The sequence below is a fragment of the Canis lupus genome, chromosome X, assembly GCF_003254725.2.
Source record: "Canis lupus dingo isolate Sandy chromosome X, ASM325472v2, whole genome shotgun sequence".
NCBI lineage: Eukaryota > Metazoa > Chordata > Mammalia > Carnivora > Canidae > Canis > Canis lupus.
This window is the reverse complement of record NC_064281.1, coordinates 34567076-34586732: the sequence shown is the minus strand read 5'-3', so window position 1 is coordinate 34586732 and position 19657 is coordinate 34567076. Positions and strand designations below refer to the sequence as shown.

At 50.9% G+C, this 19657-nt stretch overlaps 2 long non-coding RNA genes across 2 annotated transcripts in view; one reads left to right on the top strand and one right to left on the bottom strand.

Moving 5' to 3' along the window:
• Positions 1–309: 309 nt before the first annotated feature.
• Positions 310–5214, bottom strand: LOC118353719 (uncharacterized). The gene is made up of 3 exons (XR_007409383.1): positions 3351–5214; positions 3035–3131; positions 310–2522 (listed from the first exon to the last, which is right to left on the bottom strand). It is a non-coding gene; the product is annotated as an uncharacterized LOC118353719 (long non-coding RNA).
• A 4575-nt stretch (positions 5215–9789) lies between these two features.
• LOC118353758 (uncharacterized) overlaps positions 9790–19657 on the top strand; it is a 50934-nt gene continuing 41066 nt past the window's right edge. Inside the window, exons 1-2 of the long non-coding RNA XR_007409471.1 lie at positions 9790–10698; positions 16943–17497. This is a non-coding gene — a long non-coding RNA (uncharacterized LOC118353758). The remainder of the gene's footprint in view (positions 10699–16942; positions 17498–19657) is intronic.

Below are 19657 nucleotides of genomic sequence, written 5' to 3'. Positions count from 1 at the left end.
TCCCCGGCCCCCTGCCCTGCCCTTAGAAAGCCCATCATTAATTCCTGCGGGAGCTGCCACCGCCCCCGTCTCTCCTTTGGCATGGTGTTGGCAATCTCTTAAGGAGAAAGGAATAATTTTGTCTCCTGTCACGTAGCAAAATCAAAGCGTTTGGCAAGCACGAAGCTGGGAGGCCTTTACTGCCACACGTATAATTAGAACTTTGGGCTAAACCCATCCCCGAGGAGCAAAACATTACATTTTAAGGCACATGCTTTTGGATTTATTTATTTTTACATTTTTTTTTTTCCAAAAAAGCCGTTCCCTTCATTCCCTCGGATGACATCACGACTGAACACAGCACACAGTTCTGCACCGCTTTAGAGGGGGAGCATTTTGCATGCCGTCTTTCACTTCAAACCCTTGTGAACCAGACCTTCACCAGGAGCCCGGGATGGGTATTCTCCTTCAGGGGCAAGGATCATTACAAGGCAAGCATTCTTAAACCGGGTCTGCTCCCAGCACAGCATTTCCACATATGGATATTAATTTATGTGATCACTTGAATACAAACGCTCAGCTGTCTCCATAAGTTATAGAAGCAATCATCCCAGGGAGCATGGGAGATACCGAGAGTCAATTCCTGTGTAATAATTTCATATTCGAGCCAGGGATGCCAAATCACGGCCCCTTTGGATAAAATGTGAGCCTGTGGAAACACTCCCCTCCCCCTTTTTATTATTGTGCATTTTATTTCTCCATAAAATACGTTTATGCCCTGGAAAAACAAACCAACCCAGGGGGCCAGGCTGACAGCGTGATGCAGGAGGTGCCTGCTTGGGGCTGCCCGAAGCTTCTGACTCAGCCACTAGCAGGCACCGTGATGAGGGAGTGTGTGCCGGAGCTGCTGAGAAAGCCCTCCTGGGGCCGGACCTCAAGGGGGCAGGTGGCTGAAGATCGCCAAACCCTTGGAATAGAAATCACCCAGCCTCGGAGTGGAAGGAGGTCATCCAGCCCCAGTTCCAGCTCAGTTCCCATCTTGGGAATCCCTCTTTTTTTTTTTTTTTTTTTTTTTAAGATTTATTTATGTATTTGAGAGAGGGCAGGGGGAGAGGCAGAGAGAGAGAACCTCAAGCAGACTCCCTGCTGAGTGTGGAGCCTGATTCGGGGCTTGATTCCATGACCTGGGCTGAAACCAAGAGCTGGGTGCTTGACCCACTGAGCCACCCAGGCACCCTGCCTCTATTCCTTTTTTTTTTTCTAAAAAAGCTTTATTGAGAGATAATTCACATGCCATACAATCCACCCATTTAAAGTGTACAATTCAGTGATTTTTAGTACATTCACACAGAAATGCAACCATCATCACTTTTTATCATCCCCCAAAGAAACCCCATATCCATTAGCAGTCACTCCCCATCTCCCTCTAACCACTCCCCGGTCCCAGGCAAGCGCTCATCTACTTTCCGTTTCTATAGACGTGCCTGTTCTGGAGATTTCATACACACAAAATCATGCAGTGTATGTCTTTTGTGACTGGCTTCTTTTACGTTGTATGATGTTTCCAGGGTTTCTCCGTTGTGTGTCAGTTCTTCCTTTCTTTTTATAGCCAAATAATATTCCACTGTGTAGATTCACCACATTTTGTTCATCCATTCCTCAGTTGGTGGCCATTTGGCTTGTTTCCACCTTTTAACTATTGTGAATAGTGCTGCTCTGAACATTTGTGGACATATGTTTTCATTTCTCTAGGCTGTATACCTAGGAGCAGGATTGCTGGGTCATATGGTAACTCTATGTTTAACTTTATTGAGAAACTGCCAGACTGTTCTCCACAGTGGTTGCACCATCCATATCCCCACTGGCAGTGTATGTGGGCTCTGATTTCCTTTTTAAAATTTTTTAATAAATTGTGGTAAAGTACATATAACATAAAATTTACCATTTTAACTATATTTAAGTGTACAGTTCACTGGCATTAGTAGATTGACAATGTTGTGTCAACATCACCACTGTCTGTTTCTTTCCTTTTTTTGTTTTAAAGATTTTATTTATCTATTCATGAGAGACACAGAAAGAGAGGCAGAGACATGGGCAGAGGGTGAAGCAGGCTCCCCGTGGGGAGCCCAATGTGGGAGTCGATCCCAGGACCCCGGGATCACGACCTGAGCTGAAAGCAGATGCTCAACCACTGAACCACCCAGGTGCCCGCCCCCCACTGTCTGTTTCTAGAACTTTTCCATCATCCTAAAGAGAAGCCACATCCATTAAGCGCCACTCCTCATCCCCCCCGCCCCCGCCTCCTGGTAACCTTTGTTCTACTTTCTATCTCTATGAATTTACCTGTTCTAGGGTTCCAATTCCTTTTATAGTTCTCCTGACAGATGTTTGTCTGGGTTCAACTTAAATACCCCCAGCGGCAGCAGGCTCACTCCTTTGCCGGGCATCCCATTCTGGTCTCAAAAATATCTGTTGAAACATCTTTTATGCTTCTGTCCCCATCAGCTCCCATCAGATCCATCGACTGATGTTTGTGTCAGCCTCTGGATATAAGACATGTTGGACAAGTTGACCTCCCCATCCACAAGATAAGCCCGTCCTTTTCCAAACAAAACCAAGGGCTTGTAGGATCTAGCTCTGGAAAGAGTCTTCGCAGGATAAGAAGTGAGCAGCTCTGACCTTGGGCCCCCCAGAGCCCCCTTCCTCTGGGGGATCCTCACTCTGAGATCCACTGATACCACCAACCAGTGTTGCCCCCTCCCCAGGTTACGCTTGGGGCCCCTGCATGGAGAACGCTCTCTCCAGCCTGGCTCCTCTTGAGACTTCTAAACACTAAGGGAGGTCCGAGGGACATTGACCCAGAGGCCACAAAACATAAAAGCAACCTGGCTTACATAGCCAGTCCCACAGAGGCTGCCTCTTGCAGCACCGTCCTCAGCCACAAGGATTGGGATGGTTTGCAGGCTCTTTCCCTCGTCTTCGCTAGGCTTTCTTTCTGAAGACCCCGCTAGTCCTCCCGTGTTGCACCTCCCGGACAATTGTGTATGTCTCTTACCTTCTCTCACGCTTTCTTTCATCGTGCTCTGTGTTCTGGAATAATCTCTTGATTTTTTTCTTTCAGGCCATCAATCAAGTTCTCTCACTCTGTCCCCCTATTTTATTTTAGATTTTAGATTTTATTTATTTGAGAGAGAGAGAATGTGCAGTGGGGAGGAGCAGGGGGAGAGGGAGAAGCAGACTCCCCGCTGAGCAGGGAGCCCGACATGGGGCTCGATCCCGGGACCCCGAGATCATGATCTGAGCAGACACCCAACCGACTGAGCCACCCAGGTGCCCCTGTCCCAGTATTTTAAATTTCCAAGGGTTCTTACCTTCTCTGATTGTTAGGCTTGCTTTGTGGATGCAATAGCTTCTCACATCTGAGGGTAAAGCTTTCCTTCTCCCTCTCCTCTTCCTCCTGCTCCCCACCCCCCGCCTCCTCTTGCTCATCTTCCTTTAAATTCTCCCCTGTTTACCAAATTATCTGTTTCCTCCAGGATCAGTCTGCCTCATGTTCTTCCCTGTCTTTGTCTTTGAAGTTGCAGGCTTTCCTCAGACGAACAGCCGGGGAGGGCGTCTCTCCCTGTGTAGCAGGAGGAACGTGGACCAGAAGTGTGGCGTTGCCTAGGTTGGGGATTGGTGGTTGGGGAACTCCACTTAGGTGAGCCTGTGGGGAGCTGGGGTCTCCCAGATGATGGATTGTGGGGGGCTTTCGTCCAATCCCCTTATGTGCACATGAGCCACTCCAGTTCTCCTCAGAAAATGTGTCCCCTTTCTTTGGAAGAAAGTCTTTCCTGCTGTGGCATGAATACCAATGTCAACTCTAAGGAACCAGGAAGTTTGCTCATGGCTGTCCTACCCCCGAAGGCGGGGACGGTGGTGGTGGTGTGGTGGTGGTGGTGGGCGGCGGCGGGGGGGAGGTAGCGTGTGACAGCAGGTCTGCCTGTGGACCCTCAGTCCATCCTGTTTCCAGTCCTAGTTCCTACTCCTGCCCTTGGGGACCCCCATAGGCTCAGCCTGGAGCCTCTTCCTTTTGCTTCCCTGCCTGGGAGGATTCCAGCTGGGGCTCTCTCTGCTCTGTGTCACCTGTCACCACCCTTCCTTCTGCTCTCTGTCTTCCAGAAATGTGTTGAAATCCCTCATCTGGCGACACCCTGCCCCCCCTTCCTTATTGTGGGTTTATACCGTTTTTGTTCCTTCGCGATTATATTAAAGGGAGCTTGGGAGGGAGGGGAGATAAATACATGTGCTCTAAGTATGTAAAACAGATAATCTGTGCAAAGCACTCTGCACGGTATCTGCTCAACAAATGTGAGCTCCTCTTAAAATTATCACCTGGTGTTGTGCTGTCTTGGGGTGTGCGGGGAGAGGTATCAGGGCCAGGGGGACAGTGGGTTCTCGAGTCAGGGTGAGCACATAGGTGGCTAAACGGTGGTCTCTCTCTGTGAGTCTCCTGTGGCTTCTAGCTATAGTTTTTGCTCTTAAAAATTTATTATTTAAAATAGATTTTTAATTGCATTAAGAATAAAGGAGTACGTGCCTTTGTAAAAAGTGTAAAACCTCGAAATAGCTTCACACCAGTTCCAATCCCCTTCTGCCTTCTGTCTCAGCTCCGATCCCGGAAGCATGCCCTGACACAGGAGTTTGAGGGCCAGCCCTTTATGCGGGTGGTAGTCCCCAGGAAGCCCCAGTAGAGGGGTATGGAGATGAGCCATGAAAGGGAAGGAAATAAAAACCAATAAAGGCATGGTTACCAAGCAAGTTAAGCTGTGGGCAGCTGGAGCTCAGTCCCGCTGGGGATCTGTGGCCATCAGCAGAGAGCAGCCCACCCAAGGAGCCAGGGCGCTGGGGGATTTACCTGCCATGCTTGCTTCTTGGCCCTGCTCCACAGGGCGGGGGTCCTGGCCATGGCTTCTGAGGCCGCAGCTTGTGTGGTTCACTTCACTCCCACCTCCCACCGCCCCGACATTCCTCTTAGAGGTAAGAGGCTGCCAGTCACTTCCACTCCTGGAGCACATATCATGCTGCCCCCTCCACAGTCTTGGGGGATGGGAGTGGGGGAGCTCTTCAAGTCTTTCTCCAGATAGCCTGCTTCCCTCTTCCCCTCCAAAAACCTTATCCCATCCATCAAGCAGTGGCTGCTGGAACTGGTTTGAGCTGGCAGATGGTGTGCATCTCTTTCTAACTCTGAATTCAGGGATGTCACATTGGTAGCTTGAAAGCAGCCAGGGGGGAAGTATTTATACCACAGAGATTGGCCGACGCCCCAGGTGTTAAACATTTGCCACCACACGAGTGTGTGACTTCCAATGGGGAGCAAATACAGGGGATAGACAAACAAGCTAAATGGCATCACAAGGAACCTCCTGATATATCTAGAAGGTGGGACATTTTGCAGAACAACCTCTCTTATTCTCTTTGGAGCATTAAGTTCATTTAAAAAAGGAACTGGCCTGGGGCGCCTGGGTGGCTCAGTCTTTTAAGCATCTGCCTTCAACTCAGGTCATGATCAACTCAGGTCCTGGGATTGAGCCCTGCATTGGGCTCTGTTCAGCGAAGAGTCCGCTTCTCCCTCTCTGTGCTTATGTTCTCTCTCTCGATCTTTCAAATAAATAAATAAAATCTTAAAAATAAAAAATAAAAGAGGACCTGGCCAGACAGAAAAAGACTTAAGTGACATAACCAGATGCAATCCAAATTGGATTGGATACTGGTTTGCAAAAACATTTTGGGGTCCATTGAGAAGCTCTGAATATGTTCTGGGTATTAGCTGAGATGAATATTTACTGAAGTGGAAAGGTAGAGGGAGAGAACAAGGGAAAGGGCAGAGAGGGGGAGAGAGAGAGAGAGAGAGGGAGAGAGAGGGAGAGAGAGAGAGAGAGAGAGAAAGAAAGAAAGAAAGAAAGAGAAAGAAAGAAAGAAAGAGAATCTTGAGCTGAAACCAAGAGTCGGATGCTTAACCGACTGAGCCACCCAGGCTCCTTACAAATATGTCTTTACAAATATACTCGTGCAGAGAAAAATGTAGACAGATACGGTGGTGGGCAGAACCCATACCCTGGTCCCGGCACCTGTGCAAGTAAGGAGATTTCACTGCCGTGATTGTGTGGTGGGATAAGGCACAGTTGACCCCAGGCCCAGGATTATCCCGGTGGGCCTGACCTAATCACAAGAGCTGTTTAAGAGCAGAGCATTCTCTCTGGCAGGCAGAAGGAGAAGTCAGAGAGATTTGAAGCATGAGAAGGGCTCAGATGGGCTCTTTCTGGCTTGAAGGTGTGCAAGAACCAGAGGACAGCCAGAAAGGCAAGAGGGAGGCCCTCAATCATGCTGCCGAAAAGACCTGAATTCTGGTGATGACCTGGACGAACTCGAAAGTGGATTCTTCCCCCAGACCTCTGCAAATAAAAGTCCAGCCTGGCTGACACCCTGACTTTGGCCTTCTGAGGCTCAGAGCAATCTACCCGGACTTCTGACCTGCAGCAGTGACAGGTAGTAAATGGATGGTATTTTAAGCTGCCAAAGTTGTGGTAATTTGCTACACAGCCGTAGACAACTAAGACAGACGTGCACTTAGGTGTTAATGGTAGTGATATCGGGGAGGTGAGAGTGTGAGGTTTTGATTTTAACCTCTCTGATGGTCTGTAGGTTCTAATGTTCTACAGTATGCCTGTTCTCCCATTATATCAAAAGGGTATATTTTTGTAAAACCCTTTTAGATTGCTGGAAGGGTGAGGGGGAAGCGCGTCCCTTCATCCCCTCCCCATCCAAGACAGCCTATTACAGCATTATTCTGTACCTCCTCCGTGACAGTTGCTGTATTTTGTGCTGCTTATGTTCTTAGTAACACCGTATTTTTAATTTAGATCATCTTTTCTTTTTAAAAAGACCAAACCAAACCACCCAAAATACTTTAGCCTCCCCCTGAGCAGTAATATTCATGAAGTCATGGGTTGATTGTACCAGTTCTCTTTTTCCCAGCACATCAAAATACATAACCATAATTATTTAAAAAAAAAATACGAGTCTGTGTACCTCCAGTGGTATACAAAACAGGCTCCGGGAACGGCTGATCCCATATAATCCTTTTGCAGCTTCGGCTGCAGTTGAAAACAAAAGCCTGGGAGGGGTTGGCTCCTGGGTGCCTGGCAACTTCAGCCGTGACCCTGCCCACAAAAGCCCAAAGGCTGGGGACGCCAAGGTCTGGCCACTGTCTGGGTCACGGAGGGGGAAAGAACCTATGGCAGGAGGAGATAAATCCAGATTTGTGTTTCTGGAAACTGCCCTACCCACGGCTGGGTGTCAGAGCCCGAGGTTCAGCTGAGCCAGGCCATCTGACTCCTCAACCCTGGACTCATGCCACTTTTCCTCCCAAGGAAAAGACCAGAAGCATGAGAAGTCCCAGAAGGAATCAGGCATCAAGCAAAGACTAGTAGACACAGGGCTTTTTGTCCAGTTTTTGGTTTTACCCAGAGGAAGGAGAGAGCAGGAGATAGAGTGTCAGATAAATTTTTTTTAAAGATTTTATTTGTATATTCATGAGAGACACACAGAGAGAGAGGCAGAGACACAGGCAGAGGGAGAAGCAGGATCCTAGGACCCCAGGATCACATGCCTCTGATGAGGCCGTGGGTGACCTGAGCCGATCCCGCAGCCAGCGGTGCTGGGGTGGCAGCAGGTGGTCCTCTTCTTCCCAACTTGATCATTGGCCTGGTGATGAGAGAAGTGAATTTCTTTCTTTCTTTTTTTTCTTTTTAAAGATTATTTATTTATTTATTCATTCATGAGAGACACAGAGAGAGAGAGGCAGAGACACAGGCAGAGGGAGAAGCAGGCTCCGTTCAGGGAGCCCGATGTGGGACTCGATCCCGGGACTCTAGGATTACACCCTGGGCCGAAGGCAGGCGCTAAACCACTGAGCCACCCGGGCTGCCCTCTTTTTTTTTTTTTTTTTAAGATTTTATTTATTCATGAGGGACACACAGAGAGGCAGAGACACAGGCAGAGGGAGAAGCAGGCTCCCTGGGGGCAGCCTGATGTGCGACTTAATCCCAGGACCCCGGGATCACGCCCTAGGCCAAAAGCAGACACTCAACCACTGAGCCACTCAGGCGTCCTGATAAATTTGGTTTTAATCTGGGTAGGGCTCCTGGGGAAATCTGTGCCAGATTTTTCCTGGTCAAAGAGTTTACAAACGTGGCAAATTCAGAGTGAGTCACTTAACTTCTCTGTTTCTTTATCTTTGAAGTGGGAATAATGGAAAAGGTGGGTTTTGCCACATACTGGTGACGAAGGTGAAAACACTTCCTACTGAAATAATATTTAGTGGTACATTTGTGGTTCTCGGTGTCCGGATATGGATCATGTAACCTCTTCATGGGTGTGCTCCCCTTCTGCCCTCACCCCTCCACAGTTTGCTCTAAAAACAACAGCCAGTGGGGTCCCCTAAAACCCGAGTCAGCTTCTGGTGCTTTTAGCTTAGAATCCTCCAGAGCCTTCCTATGTCACTTGAGTAAAAGTTGAGGGTGGTAGGAAGGCCCTGACCCGACTTCTCTGAGCACCTGGCCTGTTACCTCCTCTCCTTTTCTTTGGCCACACTAGCCTCTTCGCAGTTCCTGGAATACACTGGGCCATCTCCACCTCAGGATCTTTGCACTGGCTGTCCCCTCAGCCTGCTCTTTCTCCTTTACCCACATAGGGCCCTCTCATACCTCCTCGAGGCCTTTGCTGAAGCATCAACTTCCCCCCTGTCCTCAGCCCCTTACCCGTGTTCTCTATTCTCTTCCCTACGCTGTTTTTTTCCTTCCCGCTTCCCACCAGAAAACATGCCGCATGTTTTGCTTATTTATTTGTTTTCTACCTTTCTCCCCTGCAAGAACGTAAGCTCCATGACTACAGGGATTTTTAAAAAATCTGTTTTACTCACAACAGTTTTCCACGGCCTAGAACAGCGAGTGACATATTGCAAGTGCTTAGTGATTACTCGTTGCATAACGAACGAACGAGCAAGGGGCAGAGTGGGTGCACAGTGGCCTAATTTTCAGAGGGTACCGCCTCGGGCTTGTGCGGGCCTTGGCCCGGGGAGCCTGTTTCTCTCCCAGGACCCCTTGCAATTTGAACGCCAGTGGCCACGCTGTCTGCTTTTCAGCAACCATCCGGGGCAGTCCTCAGTTGGCTCCGCTTTTGCTGGATTCTCAATACGTGATATCCCCCCATGGACAGAACAGGAATCATTTAAAATCATTCATGAGAAACTCATGGCTGTGCTTTCTGCAGGCAGCTTTGCAGGCCACGGCAGGTGAAAAGCAGAGAGGGGAAACATTGTGCCCATTTTCTCATCCCCTGTACTCTACCCTCCCAGGTTTCCCCAGGCCTGGGATGCGGGTGGGCAAACCTGCAGCGCGCAGTGCTTCAGCCGGCTCAGCGGCGGGCACGGTCATGGTGGGCTCCTCTCCCCACCGCCGCCCCCTGCGTCCCAGGCCTGCAAGCTGCAAGTTCCCCAGGGCTCGGCCTGGAGCCTCGAGCCTGCCCCGATCCTGGCCGAGGCTGCAGGCTGGGCCCCTCTTCGGCCCAGTGGCAGATCTGTCCCCAACCTGGCCTCCCGTGGCTCAGCGCAGAGGAGTCCATGTTATGCCCTCACTGGCTCCTCTTGGTCTGATTCAAATGGTTAGGGGCAGCCCCTGGGGTTCATCTGTGTAGACTCATGTGCCCTGCAGCCCTTTGCTAGTGGCTTAATCCGTGGGGTTGGGATTTTGCCACGCAGGCGGGCGGCCCTGCTCCTCCGGCTGGCTTGCCTTGACCCGCCCTTTGCAGCAGACACTTTCGGGGGGGGGGGTGCCCACCCATCTGCTGGTAGCCTTGGCCTTCGTGCTGAGGAGATTGTTTACTGCAAATGCCTGTGACTCCCTGCCCGAGCGGGTTTTCTGGCAACACACTCTTCCTGTGTGCGGGGGCACAGGGCAGGCTAGAGCACCCATGAAGGCGGGGTGGGGTCAGCGGACGAATCCCACAGTTCGCTTAGGGGAACTTTAGGGACATGTTCTATACTGTCTCCCTGAGGTCCCCAGTGGGACCCAGCCCCACCTAGTTGGCTGTACTAACCGCCTTTCCCTTCTGTGCCCTCATTTCCCTTCCTGTTATCTCTCAGGTCGTGGTAGGTGAAGACAGCCGCAAGCTCCTCGTCATTCTCCTAGCAGGAGGCAGGGTGCACACATCAGCAAAGGCACACTGAAGTCCCAACCCCCAGGGCCTGTGGATGTGATCTTGTTTGGAACCGGGGTGGTGGGAGATGTCATCAAGTTAAGACGAGGCCGTACTGGAGTAGGTGGTCCCTAAGTCCGCTGGCAGGTATCCTTTCAAGAAGAAGGAACGAAGACACAGGGACACACACGTCCACCCGCCACGTCACAGCAGAAGCAGAGATCAGGGTGGCTCGGCAGAAGACAAGGGATACCTCGGAGTATGGGCGAGCCCCAGGAGCCAGGAGGGAGGCCGGGAACACACTCTCTGAGGCCTCAAGAAGGAACCTACCTCGCTGCCGCTTGAATTTTGGACGCGTGGCCTCTGGACCTGTGAGAGAATGCATTTCTGGGCTGGCAGCCGGCAGCCTGCATCGACTTGCTGGCTCTTTAGGAAATGGGTCTTCCAGCCCAGCTGATGCTCAAATGGTAAAATTGTGAGCAAGTAAGTGATTGTTATTTATTTTAAGCCGCCAAGCGTGGGGGTGGTTGGTTGCCTGGCAATAGACAACTGAAACACACATGAACTTCTGGCCCTGAGATCCTTGTTTTAGAGCCCTACATCTTCCACGTTTCATCTTGCAAATTGGCTGCACTTCAAACCCAGTCTGCTTCTCGCGGCCCCTTTCCAGGCCTGGTCCCCCGGGGACGGTGCTCCCACCCTCAGCCACCTGCCGACCCACACCCGGCTCCCCTGCCTCTACTGGGTGTCCCCTGCACGTCTTCCCCAGACGTAGAACCGGGACTGGTGCCCCGGCCCTGCTCCCCTCAGCATGTACACTGTCCTTAGCCCTGCAGGCTGCCTTCGGGAAGCAGCCTCCTGGAACTGGCAGGGGTGCCCCTGGGGGAAGTTAGTCTCTGCCGGTTCCTGGTTTGCAGCCCTTCTCAGCATGTGTCCCACCCCCACAGCTCAGCATTCTCACGGGGTGGCCGTCCCAGGTCCCTGTCCTTTGCCACATTAAACCGTCACCTCTGCTACAAACCCCATGAGATCCATTTTGTGGTTCTTGGCTGGCATCCACAGCGAAGTCCTGCCCTTGTGGGCTTGTGGAGGGCATGGTGGCTCAGTCCCTGATATGTATCACTCTGCTGGGTGGCCGATCTATTTATCTGGCTAGGGATCGGGTCAGGAATGGACCTGTGGCTGAGTCTTAACCAATGAGACATGATGCGGCAGGGAGGGGTGTCTACTAGGGGCTTCTGAGGAATATTGACTTAGTATTGACTTGCTCCTAAGAAAGGTACTCAGAGTCTGGCCTGCCTGTTTTTTTTTTTTTTTTTTTAAGATCCATTTATTTATTTGAGAGAGAGAGAGAGAGAGTGAGCGAGCAGGGGGAGGGGCAGAAGGAGACAGAGACACGCAGATTCCCTGCTGAGCAAGGAGTCTGACTTGAGGCTCGGTCCCAGGACCCCGAGATCATGAGCCAAGTCAGCCGCTTAACCGACTGAGCCACCCAGGCGCCCCTTGCCTGTGTGTTTTGCTTCTGGACTTGTGTCTGTCCAAATGTCTCGTCTGGGATGGCCAGGAGCACCATATGACCTCCAGAGAACACAGGCTGAATGTGAGGCTGACAGGAGGCCAGCTGAGTGGGCAGAGGGGGCCACTCAGGTCCTTGTGGATATAACTGAGCTGATGAATGTCCCTTATCTGGAGCCAGCTGCACCTTGATACTAGAGTCATCCATTCTTTTTGTGTTTAAGCCAGCATTTTCCCACCTGTGGATCAGAACCCATTAGAGGGCCATGAAATCAATTGGGTGGGTCACAACCAACAATGAAGACAAAATGAGTTAGAAAAAGGAAGAAGAGGGGCGCCTGGGTGGCTCAGTCTGTTAGGTGTCTGCCTTCAGCTCAGGTCATGATCCCAGGGTCCCTGGATAGAGTCCTGAATCTGGGTCCCTGCTCAGTGGGGAGCCTGCTTCTCCCTCTCTGTCTGCCCCTCCCCCTGCTCCTTCTCTCTCTCTCTCTCTCAAATAAATAAAATCTTAAAAAAAAGGAAAAAAGAAACAGGAAGAAAGGAAGTGAAGATATCAGAGCATAGCCCATCCTCTAGTGCTTTGTAAAGAAACTTTTGTCTGGTGATGAGGATGAGCATGTACAGAGCCAAAATGGAGAGTATTTCTCACCGTGGACTGTGGTCAGAGTTCTAAAGCCATTGGCCAGAGACAAGTTGAGTCGAGGTTTTCCATAATTGCAGTCAAAATTGTCCCTGACACCCTCTTTTTCCATCTCCCACTCGACGCCAGCTCTTTTCTTCCTGTCCTTCCTAACCGGCCACGTGGCCTTCATTTCTGACTTAAGTCTTGGTTCTTATTCTCACCCCCATCTGCTAAAGCCCTTTGGCTCTCTCCCCTCTCTCCCTACCCGCCCGGTCTGATCTGGTCCTTCAAGTCCTGGCTCGAGCCCCACCGAGTCTGTACGTCCTGCAACTCCTCACCCCGGGTCTTATCTGCACGGTTACACATGGGCTGTGCAGCCCACTGCCTGGATTCGAATTTCGATTCTGCTGCCTATGGACTCTGTGAACTCGGATGAGTCAATGAACTTATCTGAGCCTCTGTTGAATCAGCTGTGAAATGGGGCTCATTACAGTGTGCGTTGAGTAGGGTCATAACGAGGACTAAATGAATAAACATGAACACTGTTTGCCAAGTGCTAGGACAGTGCCCGGCACAGCCATGATGCTTTATAAATGTCTGGGAGGTAAATGGCAGAACTGAAAGTTGTCATCCAGCATTTGCAATCGTATGTGTCTGCTCATGTGGCTCTTGCCTCTCCCCAGGATTGGCCTTGGGTCTCGTTCTTCCTGGATGTTGAACTTCCTTCCAGGTTCCTGGCTGGCCCTGTCCTCAGCTGTCTACCCCACATCCTCCCATCTGGCTGCTCTCACACCGGGTGACTGTGTCCATCCCCTGGCAGCACAGTGCTCAGACCTGCTTCTTCCAGCCTCAGCCTCAGCCCAGGAGCCTTTCTTGTCAATCTGGATGGGAACCCCGGAGGTGCCTGTCATGGGCAAATTTGATATGGAACTCCGATCTTCATTCACCAGGGGAGAAAGGGGCTTAAGAGCACTCGAGTAGAATTTCATGGCTAGACAGGTGGCATGAGGGATCCCTTCGACTGCCTAAGGTTTGAGAAGCATGGCAGTCATACTCCTGGTGGTAAGAAGACAATAATGGGACCTCTGAGCAGCCACTGAGCGTGGCGTGTGTGGCCCTGACCTGCCAGCTCAGGCTGGATGCTCCATTCAGAGCTGCCTCACTGAAGCCCGCCACCGTCCTGGCAAAGGAGGGACCACTCTCCTTGCTTTAAAGATGATGGAACTGAGGCCCAGAGAGCAGGGCCTCAAGATGGCACAGCCAGGAAGAGGCTGGGAGTGGAGAGCAGGGGACGGGAAGCCGGGAGGAAGCTCAAAACAGCTTTGGGAAGCTGGTTCCCAAAGCACACTCTGCCCTCCTCCTCCTCTGGCCACCTTCCTTGTGCACTGGCCTGAATTGTCTTGAAAGCCCGGAGCCCACCAAGCTGCTCGGGTGCCTCCTCACCCGTTCTCGGCCTGGGCTGTCCCTCCCCAGGCCAGCTGGGTTTTGCTCGAGGAAATGTGATTAAAGTTGGTCTCTCCAGAGAGGGTCTGTTTGAAAGAATCAAAGGCTCGGAGCAAGCAGAATGTTCATAATGTTGGAATAAACCCTTTGCTTGGGCGGCTGCGGAAATATTAGACCTCCCAGCAAAACCTGCAGGGTTGTCAATTCTGAGATGGGGAAGGGGAAGAGGGGAAAAAAAAAAAAAAGCGCAAAGCCCCATCGCCAGCAAATGCTAGAATTCCAACGGCACCGGGTCCCTGGAATCCTCACGGTGTGAATTCAGGAGGAAGAAAATATCTATCTGGGAGAGCAGGCGGTTCTCCATCTCACTTTTAATTGCACCTGGAAAGGGGCTTAATATCTCAGCCAATTTCTGCATCATCTTTTGCAAATCTTGGGCTGCTCAGGTCCCCGGGGGGTTTGTGTAATAAAACGGGATGGTTAAAGGGCATGTTTCTGCATTAACGAATCTTTCCGCACTGGCTGGGCCCGAGCATTATGTAAATGTTTATTGTAATTAAGAGATGAAGTTGTCACGGTGTAGTATTTTGGTTGCTGGTGTGGGGTTCTTGCCGTGCCCCAGCCGTGAAGAGTCACCCGGGGAAGGAGGAGGACCAGAAGCAGCAAAGAGAGGAAAAGGCAGGGCACTTGGCTACCCCTGGGAATAATCCTGTGGTGGTAACGGGCCATCCAGCCCCAGCTGCAGGGGGAGCCGGGTCGCCTGCATCCCTCGGGAGGACGGGTCTGGGCTCGGTCGCGTGGACTCGCCTTCCTGCCACTGCTGTGGTGGGGTGGCCATGCTTGTGTCATGCGGCCCTGAGCCTAAAGGTAGGATTTCTCATGCTCCATCCCAAAGATAAGCAGATACTTGGAGTTCCAGGGCCTCTACTTGTTGTACGGGTTTGTTTGTTTTTGGAGGGGGAAGTGGCAGAGAATTCTGGCATTAAAAAAAAAAAATTGAAGTATAATTTTCGTAGGGTGAAACACACATCTTAAAACAAAAATATAGCTTTTTTGAGGTATAATTGACATACGATAAACTGCACATATTTAAATGATACAATTTGATCTGTTTTGACGTTTGCGTCCACCCGTGAAACCATCACCCTAATCAAGACCATGAATATACCCAGTGCCTTGTGAGGTTTCCCCATGCCCCCCTGTAATCCCTCCCGCCTGCCTCTCCCTGTTCCCCATCCCCAGGCAACCGCTGATCTGCTTCCTGTCACTGCAGACTAGCTTGCATTTTCTAGAATTTAATATAAATGGAAACATGCAGTATGTGCTCTCTGGCTTCTTTCACTCAGCATGATTATTCTGAGATTCATCCATGTTGCGTGTTTGTTCCCTTTATTGATGAGTTGTATTCCACTGCATGGATATACCACAATTTGTTTATCCATTCATCTGTTAGTGGATATTTGGGTTGTTTCCAGTTTTGGGTTCTCACAAATGAAACTGCTGTTTGTGTGCATATACTTTCATTTTTCTTGAGTAAATATCCAAGAGTGGAATGGCTAGATCACCCGGCAGGTATATGTTTAACTTTGTTAAAAAAAAAATTTTCCAAAGTGGTTGTACCATTTTTCACTCCTAGCAGAGATGTGTGGCTGGGGTGGGGTGGGGGTTGTCCCATTGCTCCACCTCCTTTGCCAACAGCTGGTGTCATCATTCTTTTTAATTTTAGCTATCCAAGCTTGTGTCTGTGTGTGTGTTTTAATTAAAATCTCATTTTTATGTGCCTTAAAACTCTGTAAGCTACCTGAGTGTGTGCATTTGTAAAAATTCGTCAAGGTGTACACCAAAGATTTCTGCATTTTCCTGGGTGTAAATCATTTCTCAATAAAATACTATAAACAACACTGTAGGGAGAAGAGTCCCTTGAAATGAAATCATCTTCTATTTCTGTCCTTCGAAATGGTTTTCCCGACTGAGGCAGGGCCCCAGCTCTGGTAATAGGACCTTTAAAAAAGCCTGCTAGTTGTTGGTGGCAAGGTGAGGTGTGGGCCTGGGAGGTGTGGTTCAAGCTGAGGAAGGCACAGGTGACTCATCCAGTTTCTTGGATCCTGGAAAATTGTGCCCTGGGCTTTTTTTCGAGGCTCTTCTTTGAAATCTCAGAGATGAAAGCTTTGTAAGCTGTGGCCACTCCTGGCCGCTGATGGTGGTGGCAGCCCACTCCTGGCCAAGAAGCAGGGAGGCCGCTGCCCTGGGGTCGGGGTGGTGAGGTGGGCACAGGGGAGGGGCAAGATACCTCTGCAGCCCCAGACCCTGTCGCCTTCCCCAACACCTCGGTGTGAGGATGGCCTGGCTCTGCTGGCCCAGTCTGGTGGCTTAGTCATTGTTGACTTAAAATGCCACAAATGGCCCAGTGTACCCAGATCAGGGGTTCCCAACCTGGGGGTGCACTGCCCACCACCCAGGGGGTGTTTAGAAATGGTGTTTTTGTTGATCACGATGTCAGGGTGCCATATGGGTGAGTGGGCAGGGATAGTGTGTGGGACAACCCTGTGCAATGAATGACTGTCCTTCCCCAAACGCTGACGGTGTGCCCTAGGTTGAGAAACAAGCTGGTTGTTTTTTTTTTTTTTTTTAATTTTTATTTATTTATGATAGTCACACACACACAGAGAGAGAGGCAGAGACACAGGCAGAGGGAGAAGCAGGCTCCATGCACCGGGAGCCCGATGTGGGATTCGATCCCGGGTCTCCAGGATCGCGCCCTGGGCCAAAGGCAGGCGCTAAACCGCTGCGCCACCCAGGGATCCCTGTTGTTGTTGTTGTTGTTGTTTTTAAGTAGGCTCCATGCCCAGTGTGGAGCCCAATGTGGGGTTGAAATTGAGCTAAGATTGAGTCAAATGCTTAACCGACCAAGCCTCCCAGGCACCCCAGAAATAAGCTGGTTTTGGTAGGTAAGAGTTAATTGATTGCTTCAGTGGCAGATATTCCTGTTCTTTAATACCTTGAATTCATCATCATCTTTTTCTTCTTCTTTTTTTTAGAGTAAGCTCTACGCTCAACGTGGGGCTTGAACTCTTGACCTTGAGATCAAGAGTCGCGTGTTCTACTGATGGAGCCAGTCAGGCGCCCCATCCTTTTTTTTTTTTTCAGGCGCCCCATCCTTGAATTCACCTCAGGATGTCCACTGGAGCCTTCAAATCTTGCTGGCTGCACCCATACTGCATGGCCGCTACTGATTAAGAAATACATCTGGAATATCGACAGCACAAAAACCCTCCGCAGATCAAAACCTTTCTCATCTTAAAGGTTACGAGTAAGCCTGGCCCCGTCTCTAAACTTTCTGGCCCTGGAACACATAGTTTTAGGGATGTTTAAAGAGCCAGGTTGATTTCCAAAGCCATGAAATAAGTTCTCGGTCTTATTTCATTTTAATTTTATTTTTTTTAGAATTTGTTTTGCACCTAGTATTTGAAGTCAACCTAAACTGCTCTGCTGGTCTTGGTGCTGGAAGAGTTCTGGTTGGCGTGACCCATGCAGAGAAGGGAGTTGCAGTTTTCTGACATTAAATATTAACATGGGGGATTAATAATGAAGGCTGACAGTTCCTTTCTCGGTGTTCCTGAGCGTGTCTCTTCCCAGCCTGCCAGGCCCTTCCCCTGCCCGAGCAATGTGGCTGGAGCCCCCCGCTTTCCAAGGTCAGGAGAGGTAAGGACAACAGCCCTCATGTCACCCAGAGAGGCAGGAGTGCCTACCTGGACCACTGTGCACAGCTCCAGGCTTGTCCTCACCCTCTCTGGCGGCAGGAAAGCAGCTGGTGGCAAAGGAAAGAACAGGAGGTAGATGTGGGGCAGGGGGTGGGGTGAAGATGGCCTCCAGGGGGCCCAAGGTGGCTGGAGGTGGAGAGGGGCCTCTGGCTGAGAGACAAGGGGGGCTGGGGTTCCTTCCCCAAGGATGTGTCACCCTGAGGAGTGCTCACATACACCCAACGCCTCCTAGGCTTGGCCCCCACTCCCGAAGCCTTAGAGCTTCGTTATGAGCTCAAACAGCATCCCCTTCTTTTGGGCCAGGAGGCCGCAGACTGGTTGGGGGTGGGGGTGGCAATGTCAGTGCCATGTAGACCTGGGGGCCACACAGATGCTGATCTTGCTGCTCCTGGCCTTGCGCGGGCACCCCAGCTCCCCTGGACGCCCTGGTGTTCTGCCGCGCGAACTGCCAGGCCTCCTGAGCTCCGGCGACTCGGGGACGAAGGAAGGCAAGGCCAGCCTCGAACTTCCACACAGGGAGCTGGGCTGGCTGAAGTCTGTGCCGGGAGCTGGAAAATTAGGTGCCCAGTCATCTCTTACAAACATAATAGAAGTGCAAGGAATCAGATGTGAAATAGTCCCTATTTCCCACATTCCATTTATGGATGATTGTGTCTTCTCTTGGCTTTAATAAAACCTCGCCTCCCTCCATGTACGTTTTCTAGAACTTTCTGTTCTGGGCCTCCCCTTGAGCGGTGATGGTGGAAGGCGTAGGAGAAAAATAGAAGGCTAGGGGCAGAGGGAAAGCGTCCGTGTCAGGATTTGCCTTTCTTTACCTGTGGCGAGGGTCAGCGCGGCCGCCGGGCCGTAGGCCTCTGCAGACATTTGCGGGAGACCCAGGCCACTTAGAGCAGGGGCTGGAGTTTTAGGTCAGTGTCCCACCGGCTTGGCGCTAGGACCTCCCTCTGACGGAAAAGGAATGTAATCTGAGGAAGGAGCCAGCCGAGGCGCTCGGAGGAAGACAGCCATTTTCTCTGAGGAAAACTGTCCCATCAGAAAACCTCCAGGGACGCCGAGGGCTCACGGCCCTGCAGCCTGGGGAGCCAAGGCCCGGACGGGGAGCCTCTCCCGGCCTTGTGGTGGCCCTGTCACCGCTTGCCTGACTTTGCCCCGAGATAGGGCAAGGCGGCTGGAAAGAAAGAGGGAGGGGGGTGGGCCGGAAGCCTCCGTCAGTGGTGCTAATTAATTGGGCTTGTGGTCGCCTCGCACCTCTCATCTGAGGCTGTACAGGTGTTCCACAGACGTTAATTAATTAGGGCCGCCGCGCTTCCTGTGGGGTTTGGACAGATGTCTGATTCCAGAGGCCCCGTCTTCCCAGTAGTAGGGCAGAGCGCAGGGGGTTTGGTTGGATGGTGAGGAGGGCACCAAGCCACCTGACCTGTCGCCGTCAGGAAAGCTGGAGCAGGTGTGGAATTCCCTCTGAGGGGTTGATTGGAAGAGATTTCTGGAAACACAGTTGATCGGTATTCCCAGGTCCAGGCTCTATTCTCAGCATCCTCCTCTGTGGAGCATGACAACTAGGCCCAGCCGGTGACCGTCTGGTTTTGGCATCAGAATGGGGATCACTGAGAAAAAAAAAAAAGAATGGGGATCACTGCCTTCCTGCTCGCTGACTCACCAGTGCGGTGCCAGCAGGGACGGTTGAGTCCTTCTTTCGGTGGAAAGCCACACAGGGGAAGGAAAAGGTTATTTTCATGGGCAAAAAAGTTCCTGAGTAATGGTTTCTAGAATCTCTCCTCAGCGAATATAACCTCGTCAGCTCTAGGCTTCTGGCTTCTGAATAATTGTTCTCGGTAATAATACAGAATACCTTCATAATAATACATCCTTCTGTGTGTTCAGGAAAGTAGCAATTTATTCCAGGCAAGACTGAAAAAAAAAGAAAAAAGGAAAAAAAAGTTGCCTTTATTCATCTTGAGACCTGCCCACCCCAGAGATCAAGCGGTGAGGAGGCTGGCTTTTTGGAGGTCTTTAATGAGCGCCTATGGCATGCTCAGTAGTGGGGAGAGGTGCCGTGAGGGAAACAGGAAAAATAAGCCAGAAGAGCTAAGAATATTTCTGG